Source organism: Lepidothrix coronata, unplaced genomic scaffold, assembly GCF_001604755.1.
Source record: "Lepidothrix coronata isolate B3197 unplaced genomic scaffold, Lepidothrix_coronata-1.0 Scaffold154, whole genome shotgun sequence".
NCBI classification, from domain to species: domain Eukaryota; kingdom Metazoa; phylum Chordata; class Aves; order Passeriformes; family Pipridae; genus Lepidothrix; species Lepidothrix coronata.
The window spans coordinates 1,171,794-1,186,775 of record NW_016690334.1 but is presented as its reverse complement, the minus strand read 5'-3'; the positions used below and the strand labels follow the sequence as shown (position 1 = coordinate 1,186,775).

The following is a 14,982-nucleotide window of genomic DNA, read 5'->3' as shown; positions in this document are numbered from 1 at the left end:
ACGCAGAAAGGGGGTGGTGGAAGATTTAGGTCCTGACTGTGAGCTTTTGACTGGAGCCATTTGTCATTTTGCTTCACGGATCGGAGCAATGAAGGTTTTATAGTGTGAGCCCTTCGGTGACAGAGCTGAGTGTGATATCCCACTGCTGGCATGGGGTTTCCTTTGCCAGGCCTTCATAAGCAGCCTGTCCAAATCCATATCTGCCTGAGACTGGTGTAGAGAGGGGTTGGATTGGACATGGCCCTGCTGTCATCCTTTTACTCGGTGTGAAATCAGCTCTTCTGTGCTGAGGATGAGCTTGAAACATCCGGATCATTTGTACATGGATACAGACATTGCACACATAGAACACTCCTGGGAACTTCTCCATGGCCTAACTCAGGCCTACAAGGTGCTCACTGATATATTAATGCTGCGGAAATCAGAGAAAATAGCTGCCTGGAGGTGTGTTTGATGCTGGTTTTGATGAAGCCAAACTGGGGATGCATTCTGATCCAAGAGTGTGCTGTCCAGGATCACATGGCTGAATAATCCCTTCAAGGAATCTGGGTCCTCTCTGCCTCCAGCTGGTGGGATCAGTTTGCTGTGGCAAAGTGGTGCTGGGGCAAAGAACCAACTGCAATGGAGGCTGTGGAGTCTGGGTTTAGTGAGGAGGTGGAAACAGCACATCTTCCTGCTGAGTGTATCCCAAACCCTCTTTGGCAGAAACCTTGGAAGGACCAGGTATAGAGGGCAAGTTGGCTATTTCAGCCAAAGCAGAACTTCCCTGAAATGTCTTTTCGATGGAAAATGGAGCACAGAGAGCAGTGATGCTCTGATGGTGGGGATGCTTTTTGGCTGCTGAAGGAGTCGGGGAGGGGGGAGCTGGGTGTGCAGATTCCTGATCCTTCCAGTCAGTTTACACAAGTCTCTGCTTGTCAACACCCCCTTCCCCAAAGTTATTTATCTTCCTGTCTGTTGCTGAGAGCTCTTGGATCCAAACAAACTGAATCAGTTCACACCTGCCATATAAACCAGGAATGCTGTAAGAAGTGGGTGGGCTCCTCTACTGAGGGCTCCGTGGTCAGGTGGGGTGGGAATTTGTGCTCTTCTCTCTCAGTGAAGGGGAAAGCTGGGCTGGGTCAGGCCTAACTCCTGCCATGGCTCCAGAGTGACTGCAGAGACACCTTCCTTCCCTGGCCCTTCCCAAAGTGAGCAGTGGAGGCAGAACATCAGCCAGCTTTGCCTTGTGACACCCCACTAATGCATCTCCTTCCTCCAACAGTGACCAGTGGCCTGGCCCCCATCACACCCCTGTAAAACTGAGCAGCACCCAGACCCTCCCACTCCAATCCAGAGCAGGAAAGGGACTGGAGGAAGAGCAAGGAAGCAACAAGGAAACACTTGGGAAGTGCTCTAACCCAGTTTCTGTCGTGCTGCAGCTTCCAGCCTGCCCTGGGTGTGTGTCAGGATGTGTGTGATGCCCTGGGGTGTTGAGGGCAGAGGGATATTGCAGCTGATCTTGCCCACAGTGGCTGCAGTGCCCTGCTCCTCGGCCTCTCGTTGTTGCTGCATTATTAGAATTGTGCCAGAGCTGCAGAGAGATCTTTGAAACATTGTAATCGATGCAAGGCAAAATTTGCACTTGGAGTGGTATAAATAGTGCATAAATATCCTTCTTGCTGTCTGCACTGAGGTGAGTCTTGTCTCCAGAGCTTCCATTTTTATTGCCTTTTTTCCCCCTTCCCTTCACAATACTGAATTGACTGACTTTATCTTGGCACTTTCTGTGTCTTGCCAAAAGAACAAACTCAAAATAGCTTTCTGGGGTGCATTTTGGAGTTGTTTTTTTTTCTGTGCCACTGAAAGAAGGGATGGTTGTTCCAAAGAATGCAATTTCTTTTATCCACTTTCATCCCGAGTTTACACATGGGCCATTAGCTGCCAGCTGAGTGGTAAACACATAAATGGTGGAGGTAATGCCTACGTTTCTGAGCCACTTTCTCCCCTCCAAAAGCTTTTCCCTTCTCCCTAGCTGTGGTTATGAGCTTGCAAAACTCACTTAAACCTTTTCCACCAGCAGAATTAACTTCCATTAATGTTATGAGTGCTTCAGGCAAAAGAGCATTAGTTTGTTACACCTCCTCTGAGATGCCTCGAACAGGTTGAATGACAAAGCAGCCATTTAAAAAACCTGTCTGAAGATCATTTACCAAGAAGGGGGAGTTTTGTAGCGAAGTTGTTTGGGAAGTGGGAAGTCTCAATGCAGTTCCCAGATCTCCAGGAGTGTTTTGGCATGAATCTGGAATATGCAATCTCTCATCTTTCTGACCTTCATCTTTTTTGTATCAACTTTGTCCTCTGGAAAAGGCTATTGGTGAGCTATGCTGGGGGCATGGTAGTGGAAAATACAGTCCTTTATCTCCCTGAGCTCCAATGGTTTGGGTAAAAAATGAGTGAGAACATTGCTTCCTTCTGGTGCATTTTCTGCCTTTATTTAGGGTGAAAGACCTGATCCCAAACAGGAGTGTAAAGTGCAATACAAATATGAAATGTAACTGAATTTCTGTGTCTTTTAATCCCTTGTCTATGTAATTTCAAGTTAACTGGGATTGGTGCAGTGGCTGCAATCTCCTACTCCACTTTTGTGGGTCGAGTTTCTGGGCAGGGCTCACTGAATTTCTGCATAGTTACAGGATCCTGAGGAACAGGCAGAGCCCATTTTCCTTAGTAATGGAGGAGGTTGTGAACAGGTCTGTTGTTGAAGCATTTATTGTTTTTCAACTTAAGTTATGGTTTCATATAAATAATATATGTAGCTAGTCAATGCTTGGGAAATGCATTCTTTTCCTTGTGAAATATTTATGGACATCAGTGCCTGCTAAGTACCCAGTCAATTTGGAGAATACAGCTCCAGTGAGAAGGCTTGGTTGCCTTTAAAGTCTTGGCCAGGGTGGGACAGATCTGTTAGCTGAGAGATATTGGAAACCTGATTTTTTTATCTCTTGGTTTGCCCCTCTCCTTCCCCTCTTTGTGTTTGGTCTGTCCATGCCACCCAGGATTTGGAAAATGGATCTTATACTGGTGAAGTTTTTGTACTGATAGAAAAAACAATGGAATCCTCTGTATCACCAGGGGACAGGTATGGCATGACCTGGTTAAAAAGATAATTCAACTGAAATCTGTTGGGATTTTTCACCTGTCAGTCAAATAATTAAAATTATTGATATATTTTCTATAACAAAGAAACACTGGCCATTTTGCCCAGTGTAGAATTCCCATGTGTGGCTTCTGCATTTCTCACACCTTCAGAGTGGAAATGAGAATTAACCCAGCTCTGGGTTTGCTGGTGGGACGGTCCAGGGTGACTTTCATACCAGGGGACATCTGAGGCTCCCTGTGACTTCTCCAGCCTGGTCAGAGCTGCTCCCATGGAAGAACTGCTGGGGGTTCAGACAAAGAAACTCCCTGCTCAGCCTTTACCTCAGATAATATTTCAGCCTTCTGCTTCCCTGCTGGAAATCAGATCCTTTTTGTCACAGGGCTCTGTCCTGCTCTTTGACTGGATGACAAGAATTTGTAAAGGTTGAGATTCAAAGAAGTGGACACCTGGATTTTTTTTTTTTTCTTGCTTTTTTCCCCCCAAGAAATCAGCACAGCAGCTCCTGCACTTGAAACAGGCACTTGGGGCATAGTGGGGAGTGAGAACTTTGAAGTATCAAGGTTTGACAGGAGCAGAGATGGCTGAAAATAAAATTAAATTCTGAAAAAACACCCCAAATTCAAGAACTTTCAAATCTGTTTGAACTGACTCAAGTCATCTAAATAATTTAAATAACTTTGGGTGGGTTTTTTTTTTTTTTGTCCAGCTCTGACTCCTGCAGGCTGGAGCAGCCAGCACTGGCACCAATGACAAGCTGCTTTTGTAACACTTACTGCAGTTTCCTGCTCTGGTGGCCTGTGAATGGATGATTTTCTTTTTTTTTTTTTGCTTAATAAACAGCCCTCACGTATCTGTCTGAAACTCACACCATTAAAGCCTTAACTCAGCAATCTAAAATGATGTATTTTTTCCCCCTTACCTACCTGTCAAATCATAAACATCAGCCTTAGTAATAAATATTTCTATTTTATATGGATCTTTTTATGCCTTTATCCCAGTTGTATTTTCAAGGCTAAGGGCTTCAGTATGAGAGTCTTGCTGCATGTTTAACAAACAAATAGTGAAAAATACGATATGCTGATGTGGAGATTATTATACATAAATCATTGAAAAACGCTCTTTTTTGGAGAAGAGAATCACAAAAGGAGTCATTGACCTGAATAAAAGAAGCTCAGCTGTACTCCAGAGAATTTGCCATTTTCAATACATGTTAGTGCTCGCTAACAATTGTAATTTATTAATCCTGTTCTCTCTTCTTTTCCTCCCTACTTGCACATTTGATTTTTTACTGTAAGCAAGAATTGCATTTATTTCCTAAGAGCGTAAATTGATCTTCTGGTCACTGATAACCACTAAAAGCTATTTGATAGTCGAGATAATCCCTCCAAAGACCCATAACCAAAGTAGGTAGAAAAGGCCTCCTCACTAGACCATCCCATTTTGATATTTCTAAGAGAAAAGGCAGTATTTGCATCCTGAAACGGAGCCAAGGATATTCTGGCCTGATTTGCAGGTCATAACTCTCCTCGTGGGCTGTTTGGAAACAGAAGCTCCCTGCCTAGTGCAAATTGATGGAGCCCTGCTGCCCCAAATGAAAGACAGGCAGCTCTGCTGAGACACTCCAGGATGGGGAGCAGTGATAGGATTTTTTTCCTATCTCTGGAAAACCAGGATGTCTGTTTTGCTGTTCAGATGGGAGCTGAACCCTGGGAAATTGTGGCCTCTCCTGCAGAGAAACTAGAGACAGTTTAGACAATCCAGCTACACTAATAGATGCTGTTTTTATTTAGATTTTGAGTGTATCTGTTGTGTAGAGTCTTTACTTGTTCAGGGACTATCAGGCCCCTGCTTTGGCATCCCAAAGCTTCCCTCTAAATCCAGTGTTTGCCCAACGTGGATTCACATCCATGTACAGATGTAAGCACGTGCCCACCTGCCCTTCTCCTCATGTCTCTGTTTCCCAAATGGAGGTGCAATAGTTGAGCATTTTATACCCCCAGAACTAAATTCTGCAAAGGAAGAGACAAGGAATTAAACAGTTCAGGGTGAGGGAATCTTATAAACATCCAGCTCTGACTTGTAAGCTCCAGATGTCTGTCTGAAATAGGAGCAGTTTTCTCTCTCCCAACACTTCTTCCATTTCCCTGTAGAAGTGCCTTTGAATGGAGCTGCACTCCCAGCACCTTGTTTTGTTTCATTTAACAAACGCTGCCGGTTTTATACGAGCTGTTTTCTTCCTTTGTCAATGTACTCAGAATGTGTCTGAGGAGTTTTTCTGAGCGGTGTGTCACTGAAGAAACAATCGAGTATTTAACTGATCGTTAGTGCTTGGCTTCCCCCTTCAGCTGCAGCCGCTCTGTTTCTGAAGGCAGGCTGAGATGTGCCTGCTGACTATTTAAGTTTTAAAACCTTACTCAGGTTCAGTAGGTGCTGTGCAAAGCTTCGCTCTTCTCTAGTCTGAATATGACTTTTTTTCCCTTCTTACGTGGCTGAGATGATGTTCCTCCTTCCTAGAACACTAATTACCCCCCAGCTGCTCCTCTTTGGTGCTTATAAAAAATGTCGGGGAGGAAAAAAGTTATGAGATAAACCAGCATGCAAAGAGAAATAACTGAGAAATATGTGGTATGTTCGTGCCATACATTTTAGCAAATGTGGACACCAGAGTATCTGTCTTTGTAGCTAAATTTCTGTATTCTTACATTTATTGAATCAGCAATGTCCCCATTCATTATGTAACACGAGCAGCTGGTCAGCCTTTCATGGGATGTACAGTTTCCTTTCCTTCTCATAGTAAAAACAGATTAATGCTATTTTTCTTCAGCACCTTTCAGCTAATGCTCCTTTAGATTGTCATCCTTACTTCTGTGTAAATGCAGATCCCAATTTAGAAGAATTATCTTTGAGTAAAGCATTATTTTATCCCGGTAGGGTTGGGAAAGGGCTTCTTTCCAAAAGGGAACTGTTGGAAAGGTTAAAGAAACTGTTGTCAGCATCATCCCTTTTGTGTGCCTGAGCAGTTTTGGAAAGAGGGATGTAATTATTGGCCTCAGCCAAAAAGAGGGAGGGAAAAGTCTGTATTTCACAATCCTTCTCTCCACCACAGGTACCTTTTTGGGCTTCTGAGAGAACCTGCCACTACCTCCCTCAATATTAGGAGATCACAGTATCCTTCAGCACACTTACAGATCATCCCTCCCCCCTTTCTCCCTTCTTTCGCTTCTTTCTGAGTTTATTTACTCTCTGTGCTGGAGAAAACTTGACACTATCAAAAAATGGGTGTTGGTAATTTGAAACCTTTCTGGATGACACCTCACTATTTTCACTCACCTGGTCCATCCCACATGGTTTTGTAATAATTAAGACCACGGTGAGGAGCAGTCAGGAGCTGAAGGGAGTGGAAACCAGTTCTCCAGTAGCTACAGAGCTGTAGCAAAGAGATCATCTGACTCCAGCTATGCAAGGACCTTGCACAATTCCTGCCACTTTCTCTCCAAGACCAAGAACAGAAAAACAAACCATTAAGAAGTAGCAACATACAGAAGGTACAACAGCAACCCACTGACCTTTCCAATGTGTGCTCCTGCCATGCTTCTCTAAATTATGTTTTAATAGAAAGAGCACGGCTTTTATCTTCTATTAAACAAACAAACCCAACAACCCACTTTGGGGAATTGTCAGAGTTTGGGGTCAGCCTCACAGCCTGTTGAGGTAACAGAAAATGCTTCTCACTCTGTGTATATTGGTTCCTTTTGTAGAACTGGTTGCAATGGAAAAACCAAAGTTGGGCACATTTGAAAAGTCTGGTATCAGACCAAGGGCTCCCTTCTAGAAAATGCTGAGTAAAGCTGGCTAGAAAACAAAACATCTGTTTTAGGAAAAATGGGGAAATTTTAGAATTTTTGTCTCATCAAAGTAAAAATAAGGCTGCTTGTTGAAGAGGGAGCAAGCAAGCAGAACTGAGGTTCAGCTCCCAGCACAGCAAAGCCTGATGCTGAGGGTATTCCTGTAGGATGTAGGAGACCAGCATTCATGTCTGTGGTGTAAAACACCTCCTTGACTGGGATCAACACAATTGCTCCTGTTGGATCGATTCTGACTTGACAAAAATCCCATTCCTTGGGGCAGAGGGGACAGGATGACCCAGAGGTTGGGGTATTTGCAATGACTGTGGGAAGATTGTGTCAAATCCTTGCTCTGCTTTATTTGGAGCCGACTCAATCTTTCCTGTATCACATGGTGTAAATCCACATCACCAGGGAATGTAACCACTGGGCTGCTGGCTATGCTGGGATCCTTTCCCAATCACTCTCAAGCTGGGTGGGAGGATTCCTCCCAGCAAGCATTTTGTGAAAATGATGTGTTTCCCACAAAAAGTTTCAGTTCTGAGAGATCAGCATTTTCTGTCTCCCCCTCACCCCAAAAAATGGAAAACCCAACCCCCTCTAGTTGGAAAATGCCTGACTAACACCAGCACTGAGCCCTGATGAGGTCAAGTGACTGCTTGCCTCCTTCCAACCTTTGTGTCTTTTTATTTTAAAACACTTTGAGAGCTGCTTTTCTGGCAGGAAATTGCAAAAAAGCCAAGGCTGCATTTAAATAGTGCATTCAGCTGCAGCTTGCACCAAGGGCAGTTTGGAAATAATCTTTATATAGAAGATGTTGTCTCAAATACCTACTGAACACATTGAACCTCCCACACATCTGATCTTCCTGCTTTGCACAAAACATAAAATTTAGCTCTTAAATACCAGAACCAGTACCTAAGAAAGAGGCCTGGAAAAAATAGCTTTAATAATCAAACCCATAAATCCACCCCAAAGGGACTTTCACTGTCACATGATGACTAACTGGGAATGTGTATGTTGAGAAGGGAGGGGAAGAAAAGATAAGGTGGTCAGAGGGGTCTAAACCACAGATTTTGTTGGCATTAGAAATGTGACCACTGCAGGCAGCAGGTCTGTGGAGCAGCTTTCCCAGCCAGGAGATCACTGTTTGTATTCCTTCCTCTGCTCTTGGTCTATTGAAGGGTTCTCAGACAAATAACTTTCCCCTTTGTGCTCCTGTTTCCCTCCCTGTAAAGTGCCGTCAGTGACATTTGTTGCCTTTGTAAAGCACTTTGAGATCTGTGGGCAGAAGGGATGTGTTGGAGATTTTGTGGTTCAGAAAGGGAAGAAGCTGTGAAACTGAAGTTTGAAGTCGTCCTTGTGTTCCTGTGTCTCTTTGCTCTTAGTGGTATTTTTTTCTTTTGGGAAGAAAGTAGTGATTGCAAACGAGTGGAGAAGAGCCAGGAGTCAAACCTTGCTGTCAGCTGCATGCAGGTGTATGGAAAGGAATTCACAGGGGACAAATGGTGACAATTCTCTGGGTATCCCACTGCAAAATGTCTGGAGCTGAGTGGAATGCTGGGTCAGAGGCAAACCAGTGATGCTGAGCTCAAAGTGAGCCTCTCCCCAGCTGACATTCAGATCAGTCACCAGCCCTGCCCCAAAATTGTCCTGTGGCTGATCACACAATTTACTCTGACCCAAGGGCTGCCCTGAGCTCCATCTCAGCTCCTTGTGCTCCCCAGCCCAGCTCTGGCCAGCCCTGGGCACGTTCTCACACTGCTCCCTCCTTCAGGTTGTTGTTGCTGGTGCTCATTTATCTGGTCATAAGAACACCCCAGCACACAGTGATGGTCCTCAAAGCTTCTGGTGTGCACAGGCAGGGCAGGTGCAAACAAGTCATGTCCTTTGCTCATGAGTAAAACAAGACTGAAGCAAAGATAATGTGCATTAAATAGAAATCATATAATATTAAATAAAAAAGCATTTCAGTATTGCTATTTTCCACATCTAGGTCAGAATAAAAATTGTTTTAATGCCTTTGAGCCCTTATCACCTCTTGCCAAGGGCCTCACCAGCAATCAATAATACAGCCCAAGCAGCTGTATTTGGAGACTTTGTTCTGCCATTTGATTTCTAAACAGATTTTTCATGCCCAAGATAGAGAATGGAACAAATGACTATTCAGGAAAGCTTGTTATAGAATGAGATCCTATAGTCCAGTCCCACGGCTTATGGTCCACATGGAAGCCCAGCTGAGGAATCCAGCATTGCTTTATCAGCAAAGTCACAAATATTTACTGAGAACAGAAGTCAGATGGGAAGGACTGTCTGATCCAAACTATGCATAGCTGCCCTAAGCATGAAAACAACTGGTTTTTCTCATTTCTTCTTGCTATATGGGTGGTCTCCAGTGTTATCCATAAATAATCTATTTTTTTGTTAACTTTGTGCAGGATAAAGAGGATAATAACCGTACCAGCTTCACCAGCCTGTGGAGAGAACAGCTGAAGAGAGCATGTGAAATTGCTGTGATGAATAGCAGAAGAGGGAAAGGCTTCTTGCAGTGAGAGAGATCTAAGCAGCACATCAGGCCAGGAGGCAAACAGAGAAAAAACTTTTTTGGATGTAACCAGGTGGGTTGCTAGGGGTTGGATTGGGAGTGGTGCATGGTATCAAAGAAGAGAAAGCCAACAGGTTCTTTGTGCAAAAGAAAACCAAAGGAAAATGAATGCAGTAAAATATGTGACTTAAACCTTGTCTAATTTAAGAAAGAAAAACTAAAGTGCTATTCCAAAGAAAGAGCTTGAACTCAATCAAAGAAAAGGGATTCTAAAACAGTAACAGAGAACCTTCCTTCTCTTTAGAGACACTCAAAGAGCAAATAGGATGTGCCTTTCTATTAAAATATGTCTTGCCAAGGAGGAAAGGCTTGAAAACCTTGTTTCAAAGATATGAACCCCACTGTCTCTGGTTAACTGTCTCAGCTCAGGATGCAGGGATGGGCAGCAGTGGTGATAGCAGAGCACTTCTTGGGTCACTTGAAAAGCAGTGACCTAGGAGCCTCTATTCCAGAGGCAGGATCAAGCTGTTCTGTCTGAGACACTGACCAAATTCCTGGTGGATATATGGGATATATGCAAACCACATCTACAGCATCCCAGCCTCGCCTGCTAAAGGATCCAGGGAGCTCAAACCAAGGAGGTGTAAGTTGATTGACCCCTTTAGCCCAGATCCCTCTGGTAGGACTTGCTAAGCTTTAATCTGACTCTGGCCAGACAACACACTCACCTTGGCCTCAGGCTGGTTGGACTATTTGCTACCAGCAGCAACCCAAACGTTAAAGATCAACACATCAGATAAATATTAACAAAATTGCAGGCCAACAGCAGTAAAATGCTGCCATGTGGTGAGATTTTTTTCCCTGATCTGTAGCTGTCACTGGGGTGAGCTTGTGTTAGTGGCCTCTTCTCCATTAGTGGCTGCTATGATGGGACTGCCTTTGCCTGTCTCTGTACATGTAGCAACCTCTTCCTTCTTCCTAAAGTGTCTTGGAAGCTCACACACATTGTGGTGGGACACTGACTGTTGCTGGCTTAGTGGTGAACAGATGTCAGGGAAAAATGGTAACAGGAGAAAGTCAGAAAAAAGCATGTTCCATCAGGGCCTTCCACCCATCAGAGGCACTAGAAAAGGGTCTTTCTTCAGGTTGTTCAACAGCCATGAGGACATTTGGGTCATTCTTGAACTGGGGTTTCCTCAGGATATAAACGTGGCAAGTCACTTTTCCACAAGACTATTGGTGGAGGTTGTGTAGGTGAGAGTGTGACCAACCTTGGACTAGAATTGCAGAGTGTTGAATCCTCTCTGAGGGAGGCCTAAAACTTCTGGGTAAGTGCGTTACCAGAGGAGGTATCTGTGTACCATTCACGAAAATAATTATGCATTTCAGAAGACACTTGATTTTTTAAGTAGTTCTTGAATTCCCAAGTGCTTAAATCACTTCTGAAGGTAAAAAACTGGCTCTTCAGTCAGAAGCTTTTGAAAGTATTATCCTCTGTGTTTTCCCAGTTATGTTCCTCTTCAAGCTCTTAAGTGATTTTTAAAGGCACTGATCACCCACAGGCTGTGCTGCAGTTGCTGACAGTCGTGAGCAGTCAGCACCTCTGGAGAAGTTGAGGAGTTTGGTGCCTCAGTTCATTTGTCTGTATTTTAAAACTGTGGCCTCTGCTTTTATTGACTTTTGAGACAGGTGAAGATGATAAAGTGAATGAATATAAAAAGTGCAGCAGAGCATTAAAAAGCAAGGAAGATGACAAGAAGAGATTGTGGCTGAGATTAAAAGGCAGGATTTCATTGGGATGTTTTCCTTATGCCAAGACCTCTTTTCTATTGCCTTTCTTTTTTTCTTCATATGAAGTTGCATTGAAAAAGCTGCATCCTGGCTCTCCCACATCCCTGTACTTTATCACAGTCACTGATGCACATCCTTGTAAAAGGCATGTTAAATATTTTTGTGGTTAAATGTCACCTGGCTTGGTGGAAGCAGAAGCCTCACATATAGGGCTGGTAGGAATGAGTAATTTTATAGGTTACAATCTCTGCTGCTCCCCCTCATCTGGACCTGTTCTCATGCTGAATCCAGCAAGGTCCTGTCACCAAAGCCACTTAAAACCTGGAATTTGTGCTACAACATACTGTACTTGTGTCCTGCAAGCAGCAGTTCTGAGCTGGGACTGTGTTCCCTGGCTGCACTTCCTTGTGCTCAGACTCCTCTGAGGCTTTGTGGTGTGTTTCTTATTCAATTTTGGAGGCCTGGACAATTCTGCTGCTTGGATCTCCCAAGTTAAACAGGGTCAGACCTGGTTAGTTCTTGGACAGAGTGACCTCCAAGGAAAACACAGGCGTTAGCCTGCAGGAAGTGTGATGGTGATTCAGGAGGTGGCTCAGCTCCCTCAGAGTCAGGATTGAACTGGCAAATCTCTCCAGGGCCAGAAAGTACAGTCCTGGCAGAGATGGCATCTTCCAAAGGTCAGGGCAGGATGGAAAACCAATGTCTGTTTTGTTTGCAAGGGCATGAGGAAAAGTTCCTGCCCTAGAAATGAGGCACTTCGGCTGTGATTAAAGAAGTCAACAAAACTGGGAAATGACCCTTTGAAAAGATCACACATCTGGGATTCCAGGAGGCCACACAACACCCTTGGGCTGCAAAAGGTGATTCTTTTATAGCCCTGCTGCACAGTGGAGTCAGCCCTGCTCTCTGTGTGAAGAATGTGCCTCCTTTAAGTGCCAAAAATATCAGCTGGATTAGCATGATGGGCCAGTACAGGTTGCATCAGGACTCCTAATTTCCCTCCTCCACTGCAGCCATGTAGTTACACTCCCTGCCCACAGGATCAGTCTAAAACTGGGAAAATGTAAGAGGCCTCAAAATGGACAGGACAACTTCTACTTGCCTTCATCAAACTGCTTATCCAGATACTGTTCTCTGCTACATGGAAGGAGGAGAACAACTACTGAAAGGTTTCTCCTCTCAACCAGGATTAAAACAATCACCTCCTCTGTGTGGACAATTGTGTCCAAGAGTCTCTTAGAAGAGCTCAAATTCAGCAGGAGCAATCAGGTCCTTTGTAGACTTGATACAGTCTGTGGTTTGTCTCAGATTTTCACATAGGTTACCTTAGAATGAAGTCCTCACTGTTATTTTATCAAAATTAGTTGATACTTTAATCATTTTGGGGTCAAACTTCCTTTTTGCTTAACACTTTTTCCCAAGTTTCCAAGTAGAAGTGAATGAGAGTTCTTGTGACACAGATCTTTTCCAGCTCTTTGGATGCTGTCATACATATTACACCTGGCTCCAAACTTCAGCTCTCTGAGTGAGAAATAATGCTGTGGTTCCTACCCCTAAAACTGGATGATGATCTCACTAACATCAGATTTCCTCATGTGAAATTCCTTTCTCAAATCACTGTGAATGGATGTGCCTGAAGATGAATTCTACCTTTAAGGTAGATTTTCTATTCATGGGGGAGAACCTTTTCAGTACAATCACTGATATTCCTCACTTGCATTGTCAGTCTATTGATCATTAATTTATTTTACCTTTATTTGGCACAGTGCTGAATGCATGATGGATTATAAAGTATTGAGTCACTGATCATTACTGATTTATTGAACCCTGTAGTGGGAACAGAATGAAACACTGTTTGAAAGTAAAGTCAAGTGAATGTAAAGCACAAGCTTAATATAAGTGCCTGCTTAAATGTCCTAAAAGAAGGATGGATTTCTCATCCTTTAGGACTGCATTAAATCACAGGGGTCAAAATTCAGGGTTTGTTTCCCTGAGTCAGTCACCTGGGTATAAATGAGCTATTTCTGCTCTCCCACTGATAGTGCAGCAGACAGGCACTTGGATGCTCCAGCTCATCTGCTGCTTGTTTTGGTGAAGTACAGCAGCTTTCTGTACATTTTTGCCACTTGCAGCTGGAATTGTCACTTCCTATTTGAGAGGAGAAGGGGGGGAGCAAGTACAATTTCTAAATTTTTGTGGGTTTAGGCATCTTCATGACAGCTTTAGTGAGCTTGCTCATCTTATGGCAGTTTTTTGCTCTTCCTGGCATTTTCTCCTTTTGAAGTCATTAAAACCAATTTCATATTTATAAATAAAATGTCCTAATGCATCTAATATATGATGAGGTCTGGCTGCTGCCTGCTTTTCTTTTTAATGTTTATGCCAGGTGCCTCTTGCTTTCAAGGAACCAAGCAATGAATAAATTTAACAGATATTTCTTTTAATTAGCCCCCAAAGAGCTAGCAATGAAAAACACTATCAGAAACATTCTAGTGCTTTAGAAAATATAAGACTTCTTCACAAAGCCTCCACGCAGAATTACAGAACAGCAATAAAACCATCACTTGCATGCAGAAATAGATTGTTTACACAGGGATCTCCTACGAACTGTGCATTTATTAGTATTAACTCCTAATCACACAAACATTTCCCCACATGCACCTGAGTAGAACTATTTACATCAGTGGCACAGCTCTGCTGCCTGACATTGGGTACGTGCATTAGGGTTTGTAGGATTAGAGCTCCATTCGTGTGTCTCTCTTAAAAGCTTTGCCTTCTCTCAGAAGAGGGGGAAGGAAAATTTATATTCCAGATTGGTGTAATTACTGCAGCACACACAGTATTGGCAAACTAGATTCTCTGGATGTCTGCAGCGTTTCAAAGCAGTTTAAGAGAGAGGCTAAAGGCTGACAGTTTCTTATTCTGACTTACATTCTGCCCCCTCTGCTTTTGATTCTGCATTCAGAGCTGCCACCAGAACGTCAGCACTGCAATAAATATGCATTTATGTAGCACCTTTTTTTTGAAGTTCTCTAAACACTTTACAGACAGCCCTTTATATTCACAGATCTCAAAGTATTTTAGAAATCTCTGTTAGTATTGTTTTCCCTCTTTTATTGAGGGAGCAATGGTTGTGTTCCCAGGGAAGTGACTGATCCAGGAACCAATGCTTTCAAATTAGGTAAATCAGAATTCTCCTATGAAGATTTTCCCTAGAAGATCTCAAGTGACTCTGAGGGAAAACATCAAGTTTTTATTTCTGTGTTGCAGTTCGCTGTTACAGGCAGGATTACACAAGGCTAATAAACCTCACCTGTGACAATAGTCAGCCTAGAAAGCTCCTATCAACCAGACACACAGTAATTATCTCCACTCCTCGGCTGGGATATTGGGAAGAAAATCCAACAATCCTGGCTCCAAAGTTGTTTGTTGTAGGTACATCATGGGGGTGTGGTATTTGTGCACCGAGTCCCTCCCACAGGTCACTTTTACACGGGGCTTTAAGGGAGACTGAATCTATATCCTGAACTCTATTTCTTGGGACTGGTTTATCTGGGTTGCAGTTGAATTGTCCCCAAGATGTGCAGCTAATAGAGCTGTCTCTGTGCCCATTCAGCCCAAAATATTGGAGCACTGAAATATTCCCAAAATCTGGAGCA

The 14,982-nt window shown here is 43.5% G+C and overlaps 1 protein-coding gene across 2 annotated transcripts in view; it reads left to right on the top strand.

Moving 5' to 3' along the window:
• Positions 1-14,982, top strand: part of MYL10 (myosin light chain 10) — an 89,047-nt gene that overhangs the window by 33,054 nt on the left and 41,011 nt on the right. For both annotated transcript variants that reach the window (XM_017828890.1, XM_017828889.1), the window contains exon 3: positions 9,426-9,605. The gene's annotated coding sequence lies outside the window, so the exon portion shown is untranslated. The remainder of the gene's footprint in view (positions 1-9,425; positions 9,606-14,982) is intronic.